We start from the raw sequence: 25541 nt of genomic DNA on the forward strand, positions 1-25541 counted from the left end.
TATAATTAGTGCAACATAACAAATACTGATAGAAATACCTGGATATGTAAGTATATACAAAAGGATCAGTGTTAATTTATTATCTGCACTCAAAATCATCATAAGACTTAGAGAATTTGACCATTTTCCTTCCAGCAGCAATGTGTGTGTGTTTGCCATAAACGTTATCTGTATCCAAATCCTAATACAAATCAAAATGAGCATTTTCTTATTGGCTGATGAAACTATTAACATGGAATGTCAGTGTGACCGAAAAGCCATTGTTATCTGAGAGAAATTTGATGTTTTATAGATTGCTGTCCATATTTATTTTGCAAGTTATTTTATATTTTAGAAAACATTTTCATATTAATTTTTCTATGGTAAACTTACCATAACATCAAAAAAAAATCTCGCCTTTGCTCTAAATTTAATGGTATTTTTCCAAACAAAATAATTATGTAATTGTATTAAAATGTTCATTAGAAATATTTTTTAACAATTTCCTTGTGAAGAAACCAGGATATAGCTGCATCTATTCAACATTGCTAATCCTTATGTTTAATTGATGGAAATTCATGTGGTTCTACTACTTGAATTCTGAAAAAAAACAGATAAGATATCAATGCTTTCTTAGATTAAGAAATTGAACATTTTATTACTACTTAATTTGAATATTCTTACAGAATTTAAAATTAAATATATATTTCAGTTCTCTACCAAATGTTGTAAAATTTTGAATGCAATGCTTACTCTGTTGAAAGGGTTTTCTTCATATCCCTGAACTTTTAAAACCTGATTGTTCCCTTCCAATAATTGTTTCATTCAGTAAATACTGTAAGGACTAGCTTGTTAAATAGCACTTTATGGTGCTATGTTTCTCTCAGTTTCTGTGGGTTTGCCCAGGAATTTTGGTATCACCAATGCCTGTATTCAGGGAATTATACTGCTGAAGATGTGGCTAAATAGTTTGTGACAGATCCCTGTCCTATATCCACATCTTTCTATATAATTGCTAGTATCCATGAAGTCACCTAATCAAAAGAAGGTTGCTTTGTGATCCATGCTGTTCATATTATTGTAATATAAATAAATTACTTAAAACAGATCTGTTATAGGTTCCTGGGAGCCTCACAATGAGGCATCATAAACCTATTACATCATACCAATTGGACATAATTTTCAAAGACATGATGTTTTATTAGCAGTCAAGACTCCAAAAGAAATATGTGCTTTGATATATTGATAATTCAAAAAGTAATTGTAACGTATCTTTTCCTGGGAAAATAGAATAGACATAGTTTTCCTTATTCTCCCTGCTAAGTACAGCAGAAACCCCCTGAAATGATATATAAGAAGACTCTGAAATACAGAGAGAAGGTAGGCCAACCAGGGACCTTGGGACACGTTGAAGGACACAGTAGCAAGTTCTCTGGGTTTTCTTTTTGTCTTCACATATGCTAGACTGAGTGCTAGAAAAGTCAGCAAGTCAGCAGTATAGAAACATTAAATTGGGCACCGTAAAAAAAAAAAAAAAAAAAAAAAAAAAAAAAAAAAAAAAAAAAAAAAAGGAAAGAAAGAAAAGGAAAGGAAAGAAAGAAAAACAGAAAAAAGTTCCATGAGAAGTATGTTCTCTCTGGCCCAAGAACCAGGAATGTGCAACTTAGCAACACAGAAAACTTTTTGACTGTAACTGCCAAACAACAGAGCAAAACATTGCAGTCCCAGCTAGTTAGCAAAGGGTGAGAGGAAAACTAGATTTCCACCCTAGCAATGCTGGAGAAATGTGAGTTGGGAACCAAGATCTTCTCTTGGCAATAAGGAGCCCACTGTGTCCTGGTGTCAGACCACATGGGGAGACGGGAACTTTGTCTCTACCAGTGATAACAAGGCAGGTGTCCCCATTTCTGCTTGGGTAATGGGTAACGTTAGAGAAGATTAGAGATCACCCAGCATTAAGTAACAAGGCCACTTTGTATTAGAGAATAAAAGTAAGAAAATTTAAAAGGAAATTATATGTTTATTTCTTTAAACACAAAAAAAATAACCGTTACATGATAAAATAAAAATATATTTTAAAAATAAGTCTGTTTCAATAATTAAAACAAATGTCAGGACTCCAGCAGTCTTTGAGTGAGTGAGAAGAGTGGCGTTGTTAACATTTTTTTCAGAACCTCCTTAACATCTCACAACTGCTTCTGCTTTTAGTCGCTGTGATACATGATTTTGAATGAAGTGCCTAAAAATCTGACTCTCCTTCCCCTCTGTATATGTACATCAGCCAAACTGATACTGTATTCATTTTTTTAATTTATTTTTTTTTTAATTTAATTTTTTTTTAATGTTTATTTTTGAGACAGAGAGAGACAGAGCATGAATGGGGGAGGGTCAGAGAGAGGGAGACACAGAATCTGAAATGGGCTCTAGGCTCTGAGCTGTCAGCACAGAGCCTGACGCGGGGCTCGAACTCACGGACCGTGAGATCATGACCTGAGCCAAAGTCGGCCGCTCAACTGACTGAGCCACCCAGGCGCCCCTGTATTCATTTTTTTTTAAATGTGTGTGTATATATAAAGAAAAAAAAAAAAGAGAATTTTTAATAAATTTTCTAGAGAACTGTGGCTTTGATGCTACACCAAAACTTGACAAATGGTAAGGTAAGGTTACTTGCAAATGTGGAATCAAAATGATTTAACTGAACTTTTCATTTTCTGTTGCATTAAAATCCATTAGTCTTCCTTGATTTTTTAATGCAGACTTGGAGTCATGGGCAATTTGTGTAGTTACCAATGGCAAGGATCTCATCGTCAAGATCTAGAAGAAAATTTCCTTAAGTACCTCAGAATGCGAAATATCCCATTTGTCTGCCATACTCTGATAACACACTCCAGTTAAAGAACCAGCCTTCATCATGTGACCTGCCCCCAAATCAGGGATTTTATATAAGATCGCATTTGTAGAAAAGAAGCAGACAAGTCTGTAGTATTAATTCATGATGCCTCAAAAAAGTGCCATCATATGACTGCGTCACCCCATGTTGTGATCCTATAATACCTCACTGCTTCTTTTCCCATTGTTTTCCTTGATAGTAATGGGCAGAAGTCCTGGTCATCTTGGATTCCAAGTCAAATATATCCATGTACTCTCATCTATATAAAAATAGAGATGAAGTGGACTCAAAAGACAATGTTCTTGTTTGCCAGAGCAGACAGTAGACATCTTTCATCCCAAGTATGAAAGATACTAAAATTAATCAAGGATATTAATTTTAATGTGGTGGAAAACGAGAGTTCATAAAAAAAGAGACTGAACGGTTTGTCAAAACCAAGATGTTGGGAACAGATACTAGAAGCCAGATTAAGAGCCAGATACTTTTATTTCTACTGGGGCATGGTTTGTGACAGGGATAGGCCTCACAAGGGCAGATACCTTGAGTGAAAATGAAAGAATGCGCATTCCTAGACCCAGTGTTCTAGATGTGGTAACAGTGGTGAATACAAAGAGAACTGCGGTCAGTTTTTTAGATACCACTTTTATTCAGCCACACTGATACGGTATTCATTTTTTAAAACAGTTGCATCACTCAGTACTCCTCAAAAACATGTCATTTCTGTCTCTCTCAAATAACATTAGGTGTTTTTCAAAGTAGTATTTTTGACCTAGGTCGTTTATTCTTAACTGTTTTCTTTTATGTTCTGGTCATTGGCTATGATGCTACATTTTTGTGACTTATTCTAGTAATGACAGCAGTTTTAAAAGTGAAACAACATCTTGTTCCCTTTGATGAAATAATGTAGTTTGGAGGATTTTGCAGAAACTACAGAGTTTTCCTCCAGATTTTCTGTCACAAGTTTGAAATCTACCTCTTCAGGAAGAGACAGTATTGCCCTTGATCCTGGAAGCTGTTTCAGTACTTTGACAAAGAAATAAAGGAGATAGATGATAGATAGATAGATAGATAGATAGATAGATAGATAGATGACATTAGATAGTTGTAGATACATGATTGACAAGATAGAAAGAGAGATTTGAAAATAAAAGATATATACATACAGATATGTGTATCTAGTTAGGCATTAATGAACTGAGGTAATTTTACTGCAGCTGTGGCCATGATACATGATACTTTTCCTGTGCTGTATTCTTCACTGGCAACTAGCAGGGCTAAGTTACAGCTATCCATAGTGGCAATGTGTTTGGTAAAGCATCCTTTACCGATTGGTGTTCCTTTCCTGTTTTACGTTCCACTCCTCAACTGGTGTTCTCTGAAGCTCTTCCCAAATATACTACTTGCACTCCAATACCCTGCTTTAAAGTCTGTGTCTGGGGGATTAAGAACTATAACTGCTGCCTTTTTCGCTTTTTTTGTTTATAGGTACTCATATAAGAGCACTAGGTACTTTATTATCATGGGAGAGTCTCATGGGCCTCATCATGGGAGAGTCTTCAGTTAGAACATTGTAAAAATCATTAAAATCCTAAAGCTGGTCAGTGTTCACAGCAAACAGATGCCAAGAGGAAGGAGTATTTTCAAGGACACGTGGAAAATTCTAAGAGAGGAGGGACATACATCTAATTCAGATGCACAAATCATGCCCACATACAGTATACCTGAGCCAAGAAACTAGCCTTAACCTGACATCATGATTCATTAGTGTAAATAATAGAATAAAAGAGAAAACTCAGCATCATATTGTGAAAAACTCTCCTCTCTCAAATATAGTGTGGCTCTTACCCTGTAGAGACTTATTAGAATCCATTACCAACCTTTGAAAGCCCTAATGTAGATTAAATGTATTACCAAGTGGACCCTGTGTAACCCCAGCCCTACCTAACATCTGCTTGAGGGGGGCCTGGGTATGGAGTGAGTCACGACTGGTCTCTCATATGGCTCTGTATCCTTGCTAAACACCAGGCATTCATAGGCTCCATCTCTCCTAGAAAGAGGGCAGTGAATTTTATGAGGAGAACAACAGACACCCAAATTAGCACCTTCATAAATATATACCTGTCTAGCTTTCATTTCAGTACAAGTTTACACGCATACATGATATATGTGCATACATACATAATATGAATATGACTATGAATATACACATATACATATATATTTTCTTCTGCAAAAACTTGAGATTTTTTCCACTTGCCAAAACTAATTCTGAGTACTATTCAAAGCTGCCTTTCCTATTAAATTCTGACATAAAAAATACTTGTTTCCTTGCAGATGTTCCATGGTAGTTATTAGTTACCAAAATCACACTCACACAGATCAAAATATTACAGCTGAAGGAAGCAAAAATGTGGCTTAAAGTCTAACCTACTACTGCCCTCACTGCATTTCACATCCTCTCAGGATTTTTATCTGTATTTCTAAATCTCGTTACTCACATAAATTTCCTAAATATGGTTCACCCAACAAGGAGGTTTATAGATTTCTAACTTAACCTCAACATCCATTAAAGCAAAATAAATTTCTACAATAGTTTAAGCTTGTTAAAGTACCAAAAAAAAGTGTCCTGAAAAGATGTACTAATTAGTGTGAGTATACTCAAAGAGCCCTGAGAATTATTCTGTACGATGAGTGTTATTCTACAAAAGACAAACAAGAACATGTTGGAACTTTAGCAATCAGAAAGACAAAACAACTAAAGAAATGTTGACTTTTTATTTTTTCACTGTCATTTAGATTTTTGTAGAACCAGCCATCTGTTTACTTTTGCCTTTCTTATTTCAAATCAAATAAATACTTTTCTAGTCCGATCCCATATTATTTCCATCCAGAGTTTCATAGAAACTTTAATCTGAGCTGAACGTGGCCTTTGAAGAAACCACATATCTAGTGAAATGCTCCAGCCCTTTTCGGAAATAGTCTTAGAGTCTTTGTAAATGTCAAAGGAGAGCCACAAATCTCAAACAGTTGCCAAAACCAGAATATCTCTGAATGTCACAGTGATGCTTGGTACAAGCCTACCATACGTGGCTTTTGTGTGAGTGTCAAATTCTGTCAGGTTCATCTTAAAGAAGCAAAGCATTTTAGGAGAGGATTCAAGAGGTTTCGGGTGAAATAATATTCATGTTTTGCCTGGGTCATCAGTTACTGCAGTTGGCCATCATCAGGTTGAATAGAGGCATGTTGCTGCATTTCAATTACGGGCAAGTTCTTAAATGATTTTATCTTTTTCCCCCCCACAAAGCTGTGATTAAACACATTTTGATGCTCTATACTTAAGTAACCATCTATTTCCATTTTATTTGAAATCACTGGTGATTTTCTGACATTTTATTTAGTGACATGGGTTAATTTCAAATTCATCAAGAGAGTTTCACAACTGGGACACATTAGGTTACTATATCAGCAAGTTAGTATTTCTGATAAGTTCTAGGGACCCTGCTGTTATTCTGTAGCATGATATGACAGATTTAATCTCTGGCAATGTTTTATCACTTGGATATATAGAATTTCACAGAGAAACATGGGTATCTGCTCTAATAGCTTGTTATTTGAATTAAGTACCGGAAAACATATGTTCTGGGAACTGCTTTTATTTATTTATTTTTTATTATGGCATTATTTTGGCCATAAAAATTTTCTCTTTCTTGCAGGTTTTCTTTAATTGGGTTGTGTTTGTTTTTCCTTTATTTGTTAAAATATACGTGGTTCTTGGAAAGGCCATATTTTAAATGGGTGGTATTTTGATTATTACTTTTTATTTTTTTAGTACTAGTTACTATAGAACATCCCAAATTTATATTCTGGCTTTCAGTACTCTATTTCTTTTATATATCTACTTTCTAAATTTTCAGCTGAATCCTTACTAAAATATAACTGCATTGCATATAATTTTAGAATGGAAATTTGTATTTTCCCACATTCTACTCATCCTAACAAGAATGGCTTTCAATGCTTCACATTCCTACTTCCATCTATATAAATCCTTGTCTTCCTCTAAGACTCCTAAAACTTACTTGATCCTTCAGGTTCCATATGACCTTCTTTCTTTGAAATAAATGTCTATACTTTATAAGAGCTCCCTATCATTCATCACTTACAGTTAAATCTGATCCTCTCATTTCTGTGGGTCAGAAACCAATTCTTAAGTATTTTTATATTCCACCATAATGTAGTACCCAATACAGTGTCCTGCACAGAGGTTAGCATAAAATAGATGAACACTGTAATTTTGAAAGAATGACTGATTGCTGTTTTCTTTATGAGTTATGACTGCTCATGTGTAGACTACATTTCTGTCTTCCCTTGCTGTTACCATGTGACTAGCTTACTTCCAATGGAGTTCAAGCAGAATTGCTATGGTATTTCATATCTACTTTCTTAAAAGGAAAGCCTTTGCCCTGGATAATCTCATCCTTCCAGGACAGAGAACTAAAATCTCTTAGAGGATAATGGAACAACTACTTTTTTAGAAGCAATCCTGTGTAACAGAGAAATGGAGCTGCTTTCTGTACTTAAAATGCACATTTCAGGACTATTGTTTGAAAGAGAAACAACAGTAACAAAGCCTTTGTTGTTGTTGTTGTTGTTGTTTTAAGTTTATTTATTCATTTTGAGAGGGGAGGAGAAAGGGCAGAGAGAAAGAGAGGGAGAGATGGAGAATGCCAAGCAGGCTGTACACTCTGAACACAGAGCTGGGCGTGGGGCTCGAACTTAAAAACCAGGAGATCATGACCTGAGCCAAAATCAAGAGTCTGACCCTTAACCAACTGCACCACCCAGGCGCCCCAAGCCTTTTTTATTCTTTAACCTCCTGTTTTATTGGGTCTCTCTCTCTCTCTTCTTTTCTTTTCTTTTTGATTTTACAGTAGCCTAGCTTTAACCTAATTAATTTTAATTAATAAAGTAAATGAATTGACTTGAAGTATTTGAGAAAAGTATTTTATATTTATTTAACATCCATATACACCGACTTCATTGTTCTAATTCATATATATATGAATATATATATGAACTTTATGTGTGTGTGTGTGTGTGTGTGTGTGTGTGTGTGTGTGTGGCAGATTGATTTAAATATCTGTAAAAAAGCCGGCCTATTGAATATTAGGAAAATACAAATATAGACTATTTTGTACCACCTTGCTGGCATTAAACAACATGATCTGGGGCCAATTTAAAGTTCAGGAATGAACCTGTAGTCTTACTATATAGCAATTTTTCCCTTGGATGGATACATGATCAGTATTATTTCATAAATTTGGCTTAGCTTGAAACATTGAATCGCTATGCATATTACATTATTGAAGATAACATTTTGTATAGTATTTTCCAAAAGGAACTTTGTGTATATCTCATAGTACCTATTCATTTAGGACATTAGTATTGCAAAGCACTCTGACATGCTACATTGGCCTGTGACAGGGAGAGGGAACTGAAAGAAAAACCGCACACACATTATACTATTATGTCTCTCATGTAGAAGAGTTCAGCAGATAGAGATGAAATTTATTTTAACAAGGAGATTCATAAAATTTGATAAGTACTACATTTGCTTTTCCAATAAGTTCAGTACTGAATCTTTTTCACCACAGTTTTAGGACTTGGGACGGGATTCAATATTTCAACTCTTAAATTTAGATTGTGTATTATTTATATTAAAATTAGAGTACCATTTTCTTAGAATTTATCCTTATTGTCTATGCATGTCTCAGTCTTTGCCTTAAATGGTGTGTTAAATCTGAAATATGAAGGAAAAATGTGAGGATTTTTTTTTTTTAACGTTTATTTATTTTTGGGACCGAGAGAGACAGAGCATGAACGGGGGAGGGGCAGAGAGAGAGGAAGACACAGAATCGGAGGCAGGCTCCAGGCTCTGAGCCATCAGCCCAGAGCCTGACGCGGGGCTCGAACTCACGGACCACGAGATCGTGACCTGAGCTGAAGTCGGACGCTTAACTGACTGAGCCACCCAGGCGCCCCAAAAATGTGAGGATTTTTAAGAATCTTCACATTTTTGAGAGAGAGAACATGCATGTAAGTGGAGGAGGGGCAGAAAAAGAGGGAGAGAGAGAATCCCAAGCAGGCTTGGTGCTGTGAGATCGGAGCCTGATGTGGGGCTTCATCTCAAGAACTGTAAGATCATGACCTGAGCTGAAATGAAGAGTCAGACACTTAACCAACTGAGTCATCCAGGTGCTCGAAAATGTGAGGATTTTTAAACTTATTTTTATTTACTTATAAATACCAGGAAATGATTGATGACATTTATTTATAATGCACAGTATGTAATAGCTCAATCCTTAAATGTGTTCTACTGTCATTGTTTCAATCTTCTTCTTATTTTAAGCTTATCTACCAAATCTAATTTCCTAATTGCTTCATGAGGAAGTGAAGACATTGGTGCCAGTAAGGGTGGTATGGAGGAAAAGAAAAACATAGTTAAAGAAGAGATTCCGTGCCAAGTTTAGGCTTTTTTGCTACCTCCTATCTCCCCTTGTGCTTTTTTGACTGACTTCAATTTTGTGCAGTATAAAGAAGCTAGAGAGAAGAATAAGTATTCTTAGATAAGAATAAAGAACTTTTATCTTTGTCTGTATGCATGCACAGATGGGGGGGTAATTGAAACTTGTTTTAAAACATACTGACTGACCCAATGAACATTGACCTCAAATGGGGCGTCTGTTCTTCCCAACTATCATATTTTAATTCCAATTTCCTTTCAGTCTCTCTGCTTTCCTAGAAAATGATTCCACAGTCTACTCTTCCTTTTACTCTTTACCATCTCCTCCCTATTGTCATGCTTAGTTGAATTAGTATCCTACCTCAGGAAAGGAGCTGGCATGGACTCCCTCTGTCAACTCTCTCTATTCGTATACACTGCCACTTTGCTTTTTCTAAGAAACTGTACATTCTCCAGTCAAATGCAATCCCTCGACGTGCACAAGAGACTGGGGACATCCCAACATTTTGTTTTCAGAAAGAGAGGAGACAAAATTAGAAAAGAAGGTGGAAAAGGAGGGGCCTGTGGAATAGAAGGAATAAGCAGAATAGTGTATTTCCTAAGAAACACAGTGAAGAAAGAATTTCTATAAGTACAGAAATTTTTACATAGAAAGTATCAAATGTTCTTGAGAGTTTGAATTAATAACTAAAAAGTAGATATTAAATTTGACAATATTAGGTATCTCTGATAAGACAGTGAGATATGAATATTTGGAGTGGATTAAAAAGGGGATAGGAAATGAGAAAATGAGGACAATTTAAGTGGACTTTTTAGAAAACTTTGGTATAAAACTTAATAGAAATGAGGATGAAGGAAATACAAAACGGAAACTAGATGGAAGGAGACATAGTGTGTAATAAGAACTTGTTTTTGAAGAAGAAAAATATCACAGCATGTTACATGGAAATGGACAACCTGTACCAATGGGGGGAAATAATAATGCTGAAGAGTGAAGATGTGATGAGGGAACAGAACACCTGAAAATAATAAAGTAGATGAAATCAAGTGCACAAGTTACTAATTTTTGTCTTGTCATCTATTGCTGCGTAAAAAATCACTCTGAATTTATTGGCTTAAAACAGGATACCGTGTATTATATTGTACAGTTTTGCGAATCAGAAATTGGTGCAGGCCTGAGCTGAGTGGTTCTCTTACTTTAGGAGATGTTGACTAGATCCCCTAGTGTTAATTATCTGGCCAGTAGGCTCATCTGGAGGACTAAACTGACTTCTCTCTCAGATTTGGTGCCTTGGCAGGGATGACTTACAAGACAGGGTTTAGCTGGGACTGTTGACCAAAATGCCTTCATATCGCCTATTTAACAGAATAGCCTTACAGCTGCCACAATCTTACACGTGGCTTGAGGACCTGAAAGAAACAGGACCAAGAGAGTCTCGGCAAAAGCTGCATAGTATCTAATGACCTAGCTAAAAATGCACAGAACTTCTCTCTGTTACAATCTATCAGGCAAATTCCTACATTCAGTAAGATTCAAGGGAAGGGAAATAAGAGTTCACTTGTTAATGGGAGGCATAGCAAACGCATGTACAGTTATTTTTAGTCCACCAGAATCTTATATAGAGGAAGAGAGAGTTCATCCGTTTGCTGTTGAGGATAAGTAAAGCATGTAGATACCAATACCAGTGGAATGGTAGCTTGCTGGTTGGAAAATGAGACAGTGTTTTCCTGAGAAGTTCTGTTTTTTTCCATGAAAAAAGTTAAATGTTAGAAAGTTTTAATCTGTTCAAGGATTTAAATTTGTTCTACTTATTTTAAATGTTTAAATATTTATTTACTTAGATTTTCTATGAAACAGTGCCATTAAACATTGTTATCAAAATTGCTTTGTGTCTTAGGTCTGGTCGTTTTATTGATGTTTTCTTTTGAAACCAATACATTTTGATTCTTATATTAAATATTGAATTAATTGTTAAATTATATTTTATTTGATACATATTAGGTTTTAGCTTGTTGTAGCTTTTGGCAAACCTTTTTTTTTTTTTCCAAATTAGCATGCATTTATGAAGTACTCCAAAATTAACACACACAAAAATATAATACAAAGGTTACATTCAAACTACATATGGATCATCCTCCACTAATCAAACATTAGTCTCATTGTTTTTAATAAAGTCCATTTTAACTTCCACAATGTGTGTGAGCGTGCACCTGTGTTAAGTTGGTGAAAGAGAAAGTAAGCATATCTGTGTAAGTTGGTGAAAGAGGAAAGTAACCGTGGAAGTAAAGAAAGACGAGTGGTCAAGAAAACTTGAAATTCTGGAGAGAAAGTAGTACTGAGTAACATGTACAGCTGGCCAATGTCATCAAGAAAAGACTAAAAGAAGTGGAGGAACGGGAGTGAAAGGAAAATCCCAAGATACAGTAACACTGTTACTATCACAATTTGTCACATATTTTCCATTGCTAAGATAATTCTTTATCCTTCTGAAATAATTAATATTCCAGATGGAAATTGGCATGTATGGAGGAGTAAAAATGGTTGACAGAACTACAACAAAGTTAGGTAGTCTGATGAGGTATATTTTCATATGAAAGATAGGCTAAATAGTCTACTCTTACCATTATCCCAATTTGGAATTAATAAAATGGTTTGATGGCAATTAAATAAACCCAGTGTCTTATGTCCAGTCAAGTAAAATCAAGGAACATTATTTGCTTTAAGATTAAAGGCATTGAAATTATAAAAATTATCACTTCAAATTGCTAAGTTGGATCTAAAAAATGATAGATTATTAAACTGGGGTTTTGAAAATCAAGATGATTTTGTAGCCATAAATATTCAAAAAGAAGTTCTGATGCCAATCTAAGAAAACACTGTATATGACTTCGTCACCAAACTACAGATTAGCTTTCCTGTTGCTGTTTCTGTCCATCTGTGAACAATGTGAGGAAATACAGCTGCTACCAAATTAAATACTTTTCTTTCTGATTTACATCTTTATTTCATCAGAAAAATGATAAATTAAAAATATAAAGCAGGTATCATTAAGAATGACCAACTTCTATAACCGAAGTTAGTAGTTTGTAAATTTAGTTTAAAGAATCAGAATAGTGTATCCTTCTTTGAATCACTAAATGAATATATATAAAAAATACAAGTATATTAAAAATATAAATCATATATATATAATATATATATAAAATTTATAACACACATACACACCCCCAGAACTATTTCCTTCCAAATGCATGTGTGTATATGTATGTGTTGTCTTCCAAAGTGTAAATATAAATATGCCAAATGCAGACTGTGCTCTCTAAAAATTTAGTAGATAAAACAAACTGATAAAATAAAGCCAATATTGACCTTTCTTCTACTATTTTATCTACCTCATAGGAATTCCAATGAAAATATGTCTGTTCATCTCTCTTTCTCAAAAAGCAACTTTCTTGCTCAAATATATTTAGGAATTCCATGTTAAAACACATTCTGTAGCCCAGTTCTTTAACATGGTATAAAAGCCTACTGATAGGAAGTGCCAACATATTGTCTCATTTCCTACCACTTCACCCTATTACTTACCCACGATACCCTCTCAGTTTTTCTTACGTCATTTTTTTGTGCTCCAATGCTCTTCTCCTGTTGTTTCCTTTCAAACTATTCATCATTCAAAGGTCAGCTCAAATGCCACATTTGTGTACATTCTTCTAATTTTTTACATCTTAACAAAATTCACATTTTTACTCTGATATTTGCAACCTTGTTTTGCTTGCTCCTTAAAACACTTAGATAATTTATATTATATTATTAATAATTCTGATTATCTAATCTACATAGTAAAAATAAGTCCAAATTAAAAAAAAATCTGTGCCCCTGTATCCCATAAAATTGCTCATATACAAAGGCAGTCAATATATATTTAATGCATCAAATATATGTATTCATAAGGAATAATTGTTACCTGTATGAACATGATTTGTTTAATAGCAGAAGCAGGAGCTAGTTAATAAATTGAAGATGGTAGAAATATTACTAAATTTACCCTAACTAAATTTAGAAAGTAGGACATTTTACAACCAATCTTTGCATCTAGGGATATTTTTTGACACTATGTGTTTTTTCTTAAGAATTTTTCCTTAATTCTTTTATTTCATGATTTCAGACTATTACAAATTTTATTGCCAATTAGATTTTTCTAATAAGAAAAATAAGCAATATGCTTTTAAGTCCCCTTGATATTATTTTCAACTTGCTTTTAATATCTAACTGAATGACCAACTTTTAAGTGTAAAATTTCTAATAAACTAATATTGTGATCTATAGAATGTGCCAAACATTCAATAAATAAAAGCATCCCTAATGAAGTAGAAAGCTTTTGATTCTAAATATTTATTTAAGTTTTGCTCTCATTTCTAAAGCAACCAACTTTGGAAAACTAGCTTTAAAAATGGGGGTAAAGCCTCTGTCATATTGTCTTGTTAAAGCTTTAATAGTGAATAATTTTTATCCACAAGGTCATATTTTATTAAAAATATATAGTGGAAATTACATAAAGCCAAAGTCTAGGGACTAAGTTAGCATTCCAGGTAAGTAACATGGATATTAATCCAAAAAGAGATGTTTCTAAAAAGTATTGGGAGAGATTCTTTTTTTTTTTTTTTTACAAGTTTATTTATTTTGAGAGAGAGAGTGAGTGTGCAGGAGTGGGGGAGAGGCAGAGACAGAGGGAGAGATTGAGAATCCCAAGCAGGCAACACACTGACATCACAGAGCTCAATTCAGGGCTTGCCCTCATGACTATGAGATCATGAATGACCTGAGCTAAAACTAAGAGTCGGTTGCTTAACCAACTGAGCCATGTAGGTGTCCCAAATATTGAAAGAACTTATATGACTTTTTACATTAGCTTGAAGTACAATTTTTTTAAAAAAAGTTTTTATTTTTGAGAGAGTGCAAGCGGGGGAGGGGCAGAGAGAGAGAGAGAGAGAGGATCTGAAGCGGACTCTGTAGTGATAGCAGTGAACCCTATGTGGGAACTCATGAAACAGGAGATCATGACCTGAGCCGAAATCTAATGCTCAACTAACTGTGCCACCCAGGTACCCCTGGGGTAAATTTAAGGCAGATTTCCAAAATGTTTAAAAATATGGTACCTTTATTGAGAGAACTGCATAGATTATTTGAAAGACAATGGAAGAGCCTATATGCTTTGTCCTATGAAACATTTCTGGAATGTTTTTCATGGTATGCACATTTAATTTGCTTACATATTTGTTTCTCCAACTTGCAACTACACTTAATATTGTGTTTGATACACAGTGATATGTAGAACACTTTGGAAAATGATTTTTTAAAGCTTTCTTAGGAAAATAAGGAACATTAGGAATATTTCTTTCCTTTGAGTTACTTTCAATAATGGTACTTCTGGAATTGCTAAGCATTTCCAATTTTGGTATTCTACAACTGGTAATATAGTTTGGTAGAACACCAATTATTAAATCTTCAGGTTTATGTTGCATTTCTGTTTTGAGAAATACCTGAAGGCAATGACTGAGGGTTTTATTGGCTAAAGATATTAATGATTAAAAAGAGCTTCTGTGAAAGCTTTCCTAATATGTTAAAAATAGTAATTAATAGTGTTTTATGATTTTATTAACATATACTAATCTTCATAATAAAGCAAATAATAAACATGACACATTTATCAATTTCTTATTTTTATTTCAGAAAAGCAGTCTTAAATTTAAAAAAGAACCTATATAATTTCAAACATTGTAAAATAAGAGGATTTTCACTACACCGAAAGTAAATTAGAAACCCAGCTAATCTAAATGGCCATATGCTTCGCAAACACTACACTCAAAAATACCATCTATCATTTATTGCTCCCCACCTGGCCACTTTTCCAGGATGTAACCTGAAGCTTGATTCCTGTATTTGAAACTGTATACTTCACTCATCATTCTTATAAGTTGTACTAACCACTTCATTAATTTTTTGGCAGAGGAAAAGTGGCTAAGAGGACATATTGTAATTTTTTTCTTTCTAACTTTTTACAAAATGTCACTTTTCCAATAAAATATTTTTTAAAAATGTGAATTTGCATGAAATAATTATTTACATGTAATAACATGTAGACATAAGTTAAATTTTATATGAAATGCGTTTCTATTTGGGATCTCATTATTGAAATGCCAGGCTTGTAAGATTTCATTGCTTTAGGGGCGCCTGGGTGGCTCAGTCGGTTAAGCGGCCGACTTCGGCTCAGGTCATGATCTCGCGGTCCGTGAGTTCGAGCCCCGCGTCTGGCTCTGTGCTGACAGCTCAGAGCCTGAAGCCTGTTTCAGATTCTGTGTCTCCCTCTCTCTGACCCTCCCCCGTTCATGCTCTGTCTCTCTCTGTCTCAAAAATAAATAAACGTTAAAAAAAAAAATTTCATTGCTTAATTATACTTGATTCTGGTTCATTGTTACTGAGGTGAATTGAGATACTTTAAATCTTGAACAATGAAAAAATATTCAGGATGAAACCTGCTTCCTCCATTTTCCCTATTTAATATATAGAAGAAAATTTACTATATTTTGTTCGAGTTGAGTATTATCCAGGTTTATAATAGTTAAGAACATTCAGCCATTTAACACAATATTGTCATAAATAAACAACATGCAAGATATTATACCAAGGATTGCATAGGACACAAAATGAAAACCATGTGGCTGCTCCTCTCAAAAAGCATAAGTTCCAGTAAAGTGTACCAGTCACGGAAGCACTGAAATAACTTGTAAATTTGGCAGTTACTACAGAGTGGGGGAGAACGTGGGAGGTAGAAAACAGCTGTGATATGGGGATCACAAAATGTCTCGAAAAGAGTGGCATCAAAGAGAGAATCAGGTTTCTATAGGTAGAGAAAGAGATGAATGAAAGTTTTGACTGAACAGTTTAAAAAATCAGACACACACACACAAATTTATAGCTAAATATTAGAATTTAAAATGTGATATCCGGCGGGGGGGGGGGGGTGAGGGGCACCAGGGAGGCTCAGTTGGTTGAGCATCTGACTCTTGACTTTAGTGCAGCTGATGATCTCATGGTTCCTGGGTTCCAACCCCTGTGTCCAGCTCCACGCTGACAGGGTGGAGCTTGCCTGGGATTTTCTCCCTTTCCGTTTCTCTCTGCACCTCTCCCACTAGTGCTCTGTCTTTCAAAATAAGTAAATAGACCTTAAAAAAAAGGTTTTTTGTTGTGTTTTTTTTTTAAAGAAGGATCATACTCAGTTGTTAGAAAGCTATCATGATTAGGTACACATTATAGAAATTGTAGAAAATTTTATTTGGAAATTAGAAAGAAAAGTAACAAGTAAAGAATGAAATAACCTTATGCCAAAACTTACTTATCTTCCCAGAGCTTATGTTTGAGATGTAGGATGAAAGGAATGGATTAGAGTTCGATAAAAAATAAAAGAACTGTCTCACTGCATGCCTCTGTGGAGAGCCACAAATGCAGTGTGAATGCTGGCCATTGAACCTTGTGTTCTCATTAGTCTGGATTTCTCCAGCAACAATGATGCCAGCAGTTTCAGTAGAAGTTAAACAGGAAAAGCTAGATACCAATTTCAGCAATTCAGGTCTAAAAAGTTAACAACCTTATCATGAAGCAAACAAGCAGAATTGGTTATTTACTGATCCATTTAACTCATTTGCTTAGCATTATTCTATTTAACTTTTTTTTTTTAAATGAGAACTATATGCTTAAGGAACTGTGTGCTAAGTATAGGGAATCCTACAGTCAAGAAGACAGAGATGCCTGTTGCTGTCATGAACAGTTAGAGTTCAGTGGCAGAAACAACATGTTACAATAAATCACAATAGGAGGATGGGAGTTAAGATAGTGGAGAGACTATGACAGTGAAGCAAGTAAAACTCACCTTGGCTTAGAAAGCTTAGTGCAGTCCTGAAGCAGAAGTTGACACCTTCAGGATGAGGTGCGTTTTGCCAGGCAGCGAGAATGGGGATGCACATTAGACATAGCTCACTCGTGGAGAGGAAGCACGTGTGCATACCCCTCAGGATGGTTTATAAAGGGTGAAGGGAGAATCTTCTGAAGGGATCTGTGGAGGCTTCTAGAGAAGAGATCCTGTATTCTCTTGTAAATAAAGGAATCACCAAAAGGTTGTAAGTATTGGACCAAAATAATTTGCTGTTTATTTTTTAAAATTTGAAAAGCTTTAATAGAAGTTTAAGGGCTTGGGAACGCCTGGGTTCTTGGGCCAGAATTCTCAAGCTGGGGCTATCAATAAGTTCTAGGCTCTGGTTAAGGTTATAGGAATGCAGGCAAAGCTAAGAAACTCCCTCTACTTTAAAGTCTCTTTTTCCTTGTTGAAGATAAATGGAGACAATTTTGTTCTCAGTCTGAAGTCTGAGGCAGGATAGGGAAACACTGAAGCAGGGAGGAAAGGAAGGTGCCAGATGCATCCTTCCTTTTCTTGTTTTCAAGATCCCAGGTAGGGCTCAAAGACAAACTCTCAGTTAAAAGTAACAATACAGGTAACTTCAGATGAATTCAACCTTAAACTGCTGAAGCTTTCTGTGGAAATTTTGGCTACCCCTCAGCCTAGAGATTAGAGAACTGAGCTATTGCCAGGCCGAAGTTTCAGGGACTGTGCTAAAACCAACCTCGGCTTTGGGGGCTTCTGGACAGCTAGAACAGAACAGCTATGAATCTGTATGGTAAAGATGCTGTCTCTCCAGAATCTAGAGAATAGAGTCTGAATAAGGAACAGATACCTCATCATTAGTGGAAGGAGCTCAGAAAATAATACCTTGGCCCTTCCTTCCCTCCACCTAGCTTGATACGTGTTTCCTGCTATACTTGTTTCTCTAGATCTCACTGGAGACTAGCTAAGTTCTATTTAGGCATCCTTTGCTGAAGCAAGGGAGTGGAGGTGGATTTGATCATGGAAAATCAGAGAGGAATCTGAGAGTTTACATTCCTAGGGCCTCTGCTAGCTAAGCTATGCTCTAAACCATCCTCCTAATCTTGTGTATCTTGTTCCACTTTGAGGAATTCCAACATAGACAATTAGAGAAAGGTTTCAGAAGTGTGCACCTTCTGAAATCATTGTGGCTTCTATCTGCATTCAGAAAGAAGGAGGAAGATGTATTAAAAAGTAATCGTTGGATGTATTATAGGAAATGGCTTGAGAAGAAAAAAAAATCTGTATCCAAGAAAATAATTTAGGAAACTATTTTAAATAGTGTATACAGAGCTTAGTGTTTATTACCTGGACTAGAATAATGTCAGAGGAACAGACAGAATTCTTTGTGATTTTAACTTCCCTGTTGATGATCCATTGAAACCTGATTCTCAGTTCTTTGATTATATCTCTCAAAATAATGTGCTGAATTCTGTCCTCTTTAGTTATAGCCTGACCAGTAATTGCAAACTCTACATATTTTCAGTTTCAAGGATCTCATTCTGCTAATAACACAAGCCATCTTTCCAGCTTGCTCACACTTTGTATTTTTTTATAATTTTTTTTTTTTACATTTTATTTATTTTTGAGAGAGAGAGAGAAACAGAGCCCAAATGGGGGAGAGGCAGAGAGAGGGAGATACAGAATCTGAAGCAGGCTCCAGGCTCTGAGCCGTCAGCACAGAGCCCAATGTGGGGCTCGAACTCACAAACTGTGAGATCATGACCTGAGCCGAAGTCAGACATTTACTTAACCGACTGAGCCACCCAGGCGCCCCTCATTCTTTATATTTTTTTCCTGACTTCAGTGGTCCTCCAATCCCACCAAAACTTGCAATCCTGGAGGGAGAAATCCAGACTAATGAGAACACAAGGCTCAATGGCCAGCATTCACACTGCATTTGTCGGGTCCCCTCACTCTCATACACATATACATAATTATGTCACACTTTCTTCTCTCTCCTCAAACTTCCAACATCTCACTCCTGTCCTCAACCTCAGTCTATAATATTGTTTCCTATTTGCTTGAGAAGGTAGAAACAATAACCAGAAAATTTCCATGACTGCCTTTCTCCCAATCTATCTCCCTGCATCTGTGACCATTTCCCCTGCCTTTTCTATTACTTTGGAAGAACTCTCTGGTACCCAACTAGGCCAGCTTTCCATTTGTGTACAGATCCTAGCTTCTCTCATCTCCATAGAGTGATTACTTCAGCAAACTGTCTGTTCCTCTCCTCTGTCAATATTTTTTCTTCTTACTGTATCACAGCCTTATTAAAATACAAATATCTTACATTCTCATTTTAAGAAAACTATCTTTTGACATCACATCCCTCTCCAGCTATAACCTCTCTTCTTCTTTACTGTAAAATTTCTAATGTTGACTATGGTAATTGTTTCCAATTCCTTTTTTTAATTCTCTTTTGGAACCAATCCAATAGAACTTTTGTCTTCTTCTGCTATTTTATCAAAAATGCCTTTGCTAAATTATTAATAATCACCCTTTATTAAATATAATAATCATTTCTCATTCTTGAAAAGCAATCTTCACTTCATTTGAAGGGCATCATGCTCTCCTGCTTTTCCTTCTACTTACTGGCCTCATTGTCAGTTTTCTGATACATTCCTGTATCCTTGTCTTACCAACACTTTGTGCTTTGATACTCTCCATTCTCTAGAAATACTTACTTCGCTGAAGTGAGGAACATAGAGAATATATCTGCCATCCACACAACAGAATTTCTTATTGCATCACTGTTATGTACTTACATTTTTGGTACACATACATATACTGCATCTTTTTGGACACAAAATATACCAAAGGTAGTCTTGTTCATGGACTACCAAAGAGATCATGGATTTATACTAGTGTCTACTAAAAGTTATTATAATTAGTGTGTCTTTGAATCAGTAGCAGCAATAGTAGCAGAACCTCTAGAAAATTTCAACAGAATTGTGCAGGTTTTAAGATCATCAGCATCATGATACAATTAACAGAGAGCTGACTCAGCAGAGGAAGTCAGTGGAAGAGCAAGTGGCATGTAGAGCGAACATTGGTGATGAAAGAGGAGACACCTAGAGTTTTAGCGAGCCAATAGGGACACATGTGATATGAACAGGAATTCTTCCTAGTACCACATAGTTTATATAAAATTTTGTGTGGGTGTCCAGAAATGTATCTCCTGGAAATTTGTGGACTAGATTTTAAGTGTTAAAACTTAAGGATAGCAAGTTAAAATGAATTTCTGATAATCAGTGTAATCTCTTGATCAGCCTACTTGGCGTTAACTAAAGGTGGCTATGTGCAAGGTTCTGCAATGTTGATTTCTTGATCTAATGTCTTCCAAATGCTAATAAAAATGGAGTATTCGTGGAGAACGTTTGCAGATTAACTAGGACTGGCTGTGGATGCCTACCATCTGGTGTTACAAAGCATGGATGGATTAGTTATAACAGTGGAGAGAATGAAATGCTTTACACAATCAGATGGTAAAATGGCAATAATGATCTGTGCACATAATCGAAGTACAGTGTGGGGTAGACAGAATTCTGGCAGCCAGAAAGCAAAGAAAGAGCTAGAGTAATTCTACCTTTGGAAAGCTTCCAAATTAATATTGTTGGTACATTACAGTGTCCAACTGGGAACAGCATGTACTATATTCCATTGGAAAGTTAGAATTTAGAGATGTGGTTGTTCCTTTCATTTTCAACTAACTGTGAGATTTGCTGGCATGTCAAATATTAACCTAGAATTAAAAAAAAATAATAATAAAACAAATTTATTGTTCTCTGCCTGCAAACATAAGAGAGCATAACTTAATAGGAGATGCAAAAAGAGAAATGTACATGGAAGATCCATGGATGGATTTAAGGAACCTAGCCATTTTGAGAAAACTAGCATTTGGTGGCATAGTCAAAAAGAAAGAAACAGAATTGGCAATAGAGGCAGATGAAGGAAGTCATCTTTTGTATTTCTAAGAGAAGTAGACATAGAAAAATATTTAAACCAATCATTAAAGATTAAAGAGATTCCTAAGAAAATGAAGACAATTTACCTAAACCCACACATAACACATATACACACACATGTACAGAAAAGATAATTTTAAAGTTGAAGGTACTTATAGAAATTAAATTTCTTTTATCCTCTAAATACATCAATAAATTATACATAGATTTGTACTTATATGTCAGACATATCCATAAAATTACTAAGAAGCATAAATATATAGAGATACTGAACTAAAAGAATACGTTATTAAAGATGTATGTCAGACACACACACACACACACACACACACACACACACACACACAAAATGAAAGGGAGAAATAAAATCACCATGAGAGTATTTGAGTGAGTTAGTTATAACCCTAGGAAACAGAAACAATGAATAATTGGCTATGAAATGTGGTCATTGAAAGGTACTTGTGATCATAGGCACAAGAAAAAATTAGCTATTCTTTCTGATAGCAGCTTCAAATAACCAAGTCACTTCAAATAACATGATGTGTAATGAATCAAGAAAAAAGAGAAAAAATGTCTTTATGTTTCACTGTTAAAAGAATGTAAGCATTAGCTACATCAATTTGTTAAGCAACATCTTAAGGGAATTATCTTAAGGGAAATACAAATTAAATAAATTCAAGTAGTTAAGATAGTTAAACTTGTGTCCAAAAGCTATATACATTCTCCTGACAAATTGAAAAATGTTCAGAATTTAAAATGTCTTTTTTTTTTTTAACTTTTAAAGAACTAAGATGTTTAAGGTGTCAGGAAACAGGATTCGACAGTTGGTCCTGAAGGGCTGGAACAAAGAACCCTTGAAGCATTTCATGTCTACAACACATAAAAGGAACTGGGACATTGGTGCCCAAGTCATAGTGGAGTAAATATTCAAAATAGTTCTTTATAAATAGAAGTGACTTAGGTAAAATTTGGAATATAGACGCAAGCATGAATATAGAGGCAAGTATGTTTCCAGGGCTAGGAAGACAAGATATAGAAGAAATAGGGAAGCATAAGATGTGAAGCACAAAGCAGTCTGGAAGATTTCCAATGGTGATGGCCAATATCCATCATGGGATTTTCATGGACCCTACCAGGTTTATAGAGGGTCTCAGTCTGTTTATTGGATCATGATCATACAGATGTCACCACTTGTGCAAACGTTACCTAGTTGGGCAAAGTTGTGCCTTGTCTTTAAATATACTCTATTTACCGCAGTAGTTTCCTAAATAATTTTAGGAGTGTAAACTTATACTTTCATCCTTATCCCAGCACATACACTCAATTTTTTACTTGAAACCCAGGACCTGAATTACCCTAGGTGAAGGATGGGAAGTAATCTCCTTTACTTAAAGTTAACTGATGGTAAAAATGTTAATCACATTTAGAAATGCTTTCACAGCAACATTTATACTAGTGTTTGACTAGATAATGGGCACTGTAATCTAAACAAGTATGACCTTCCATTATAGAGGGATTTCTTTTATCTTTTGTCTTAGGACCCTATTGAAGTATTGATGTACTTTGTTGAGAAGACTCAGCAAATTAAAACAGTACAGTTAAAAGAAGTCTAGAACATCCAAGGCAAACATGGAAACATGTATTATGTGCCAGGGAAGTTAGGGTTCCTATATATGAGATTTTGTACTTCTTTTGTGTTATGTGCTGAACAATAAAAGACACAAATGCTCTTCTCAAGAAAATGGCTCCTTAAGGGGACAACAGAGATTAACCTCCTTCCCCGAGAAATTATTTGAGTAAGATATTTTCAGCCGGCCGGTCACAAGTAGAGGTAGATAAGACAGGCCAAATATCATAAGCTATATGGAGATGTCTAAACACATCAGCACTGAATAAAATCAAAGACTTATCTGTAGAATAGTGATCATGAGTGGGGGAGTAAGCAGAAGAACATAATAGTTCCAATTCGGATCTTAGATAAGACCCAAATACAATGATGGCAGCATAATGCCCTATATCCATATCTGATTCAAATTGATATCCAATCTGCCATAATCATCTTGTAGGACTAAAGAATTTGTTATAAAAGTGGGATTTTTCATGCCCTGCCTTGATACTACAACCACTGGCGCCTAGTTCATCAAAGGTACCTTCTTACTGTAGCTCATTTGCCTTTGTAAAGAGGACAAGTTGACTTAATTCACTCGTTTTAAACACATTCTAGATACTGTACCACCCTTAGAGGCATTACATGGGAGCTCATTTTTCCCTTTGTGTGTAGTTTTTTGTGTTGATTCTGTATTAAACTTTGTGAAGCCCTGACATTTGTACATAGGTACTATAGAAGTTTTTTTTTTTTTTTTTCTGTTACAGCCATTGTATAATTATTGCTACATGATAAAGAATACCAAAGTAAAAGACAGTCTATAATTTCTATTCAAGTTTGTGATTTTCAACACTTTTTCACCAATCAGTGAGATACACTGAAATATTTTCCACCTAGATTTTAGCACTTATGAGATTGCAGTGGTTTACTCTAATCCCATTATAGCAAAGCTCTTAGTACTATTATCTGGAGTTTGCTGCTTTCTTGTCTTCATTCTACTTATTTTTGTCACTTTCATCTGTCACAAGCATGCAACATAGATATTGAAAATAAGTTATCTTCTTCTGTTTCACTCTCTTTTCCATTTAGTGTGATCAAATAATGTATCTACAGAGACATTCTCTCTATTACCACAGCTCACCTATGCTACTAGATTTAGTTACTTTAATCATAGGATCAGTGAATAGCCCATTCAGCCCTTTATAGTTTACTTCCAGGGAAATAAAAATTTTCCCTAATGTCTGAAAGGTATGTATTAGCTCTCAAGATTAGTTCTGTCTTTGTTCCCAAATTCAAAACATTTGCCAAACAAGCTTCTTAGTATCTCCTTTGAGACCATGAGTGGGGCTTTATTCCAAAAGATATATTTTCTCTTTTTTATTCTTTTGGTGACTTTTTATTCTTGTGATGACTTTGATAGAAAAGATGAAATAAAAAGTTTTTATTCAAAAACTATATTTCACATATTTATTTGTTTACTTATGTATTGTCTATCTTTTTATATAGACTACAAATTCCTTAAGGTTGGAATTTTGTTTTATTTCTTGCTCTGCATCTGGCAACTAACAATATGTTTTCTATAATTGAGGCATCCAGTGAGTAATTATTAAAAGGTTAAAATAGGGGCGTCTATGTGGCTCAGTCAGTTAAGCATCCAACCCTTGATTTTGGTTCGAGTCATGATCTCACAGTTGTGAGACTGAACCCCATGTTAGTCTCTGCTCTGGGCGTGGAGCCTGCTTACAATTCTTCCTCTCACTCCCCCCCCCCCAACACCTCAAAAAAAGTACATGTGGAATTGATATTATATCACTTAAATGATTTTATTATATATTTACTCAATAGATATAAGAATACAATTGAACAGTTTACCTTATGGATTATACCAAATTTGTCTATTATTTTTAAGTCTTGAGAGTTCTAAATTATAATTAATTATAAAATCAAATAAATTTTGATTACTATAAAAACATACATATAAGTAATAGGAACTTGGAAATGAGCTAAAAACTTTATGAAACAGTGGGATTTACATTATTTTTTATTATGTTGTGTGGATCTAATATTCTCCTTAATTGTCCTTTCTCAAGTGATTGGTATGTACCTAGCATTGTTTTTATCATGCTGAAAACAACTTTTAAGGGTGAATTTTAGTTTCTTTAAGGAAATGTCAGCAAGATAGGTTTTCAGCCTTCATTTCTCCCACAGAAAAACCAATTTTGACAACCCATGGATGAGAGTATGTGTGTGGGAGTCCAGAAATCCAGCAGAGAGGTCCCAACACCGCACTGGGATAAAAATACCCAAGAATAGACACAATTGAACAGGGTAAGAAGGACAATGTCATTTTTTCTGCTTTATTCTAACCCCCAAGGCAGCACAGCTCAATAAGCACAGTGCCAATAAAAACCCCTCAGCCCTTGATTTTCCCACGGGAAGGTGAAAATGTATGAACTCCCAGCTTTGCCATCTGTTTGGGATGTAACAACACATTCATGAACAACCAATGGATCAAAAAAGGAATCAGAAGAATAGGGTGAGATCAGGTATATTGAGAGTAGTATGGCCATGGGAAAAAAAAATGAGAGAGAAATAAAAAATA

The 25541-nt window shown here is 35.1% G+C and overlaps 1 long non-coding RNA gene across 1 annotated transcript in view; it reads left to right on the forward strand.

The window, feature by feature from the left end:
- Positions 1 to 25261, forward strand: part of LOC122236508 — an 85443-nt gene extending 60182 nt beyond the window's left edge. Inside the window, exon 4 of the long non-coding RNA XR_006214564.1 lies at positions 25148 to 25261. This is a non-coding gene — a long non-coding RNA (uncharacterized LOC122236508). The remainder of the gene's footprint in view (positions 1 to 25147) is intronic.
- Positions 25262 to 25541: the final 280 nt, after the last annotated feature.

The sequence above is a fragment of the Panthera tigris genome, chromosome A1, assembly GCF_018350195.1.
Source record: "Panthera tigris isolate Pti1 chromosome A1, P.tigris_Pti1_mat1.1, whole genome shotgun sequence".
Lineage (NCBI taxonomy): Eukaryota > Metazoa > Chordata > Mammalia > Carnivora > Felidae > Panthera > Panthera tigris.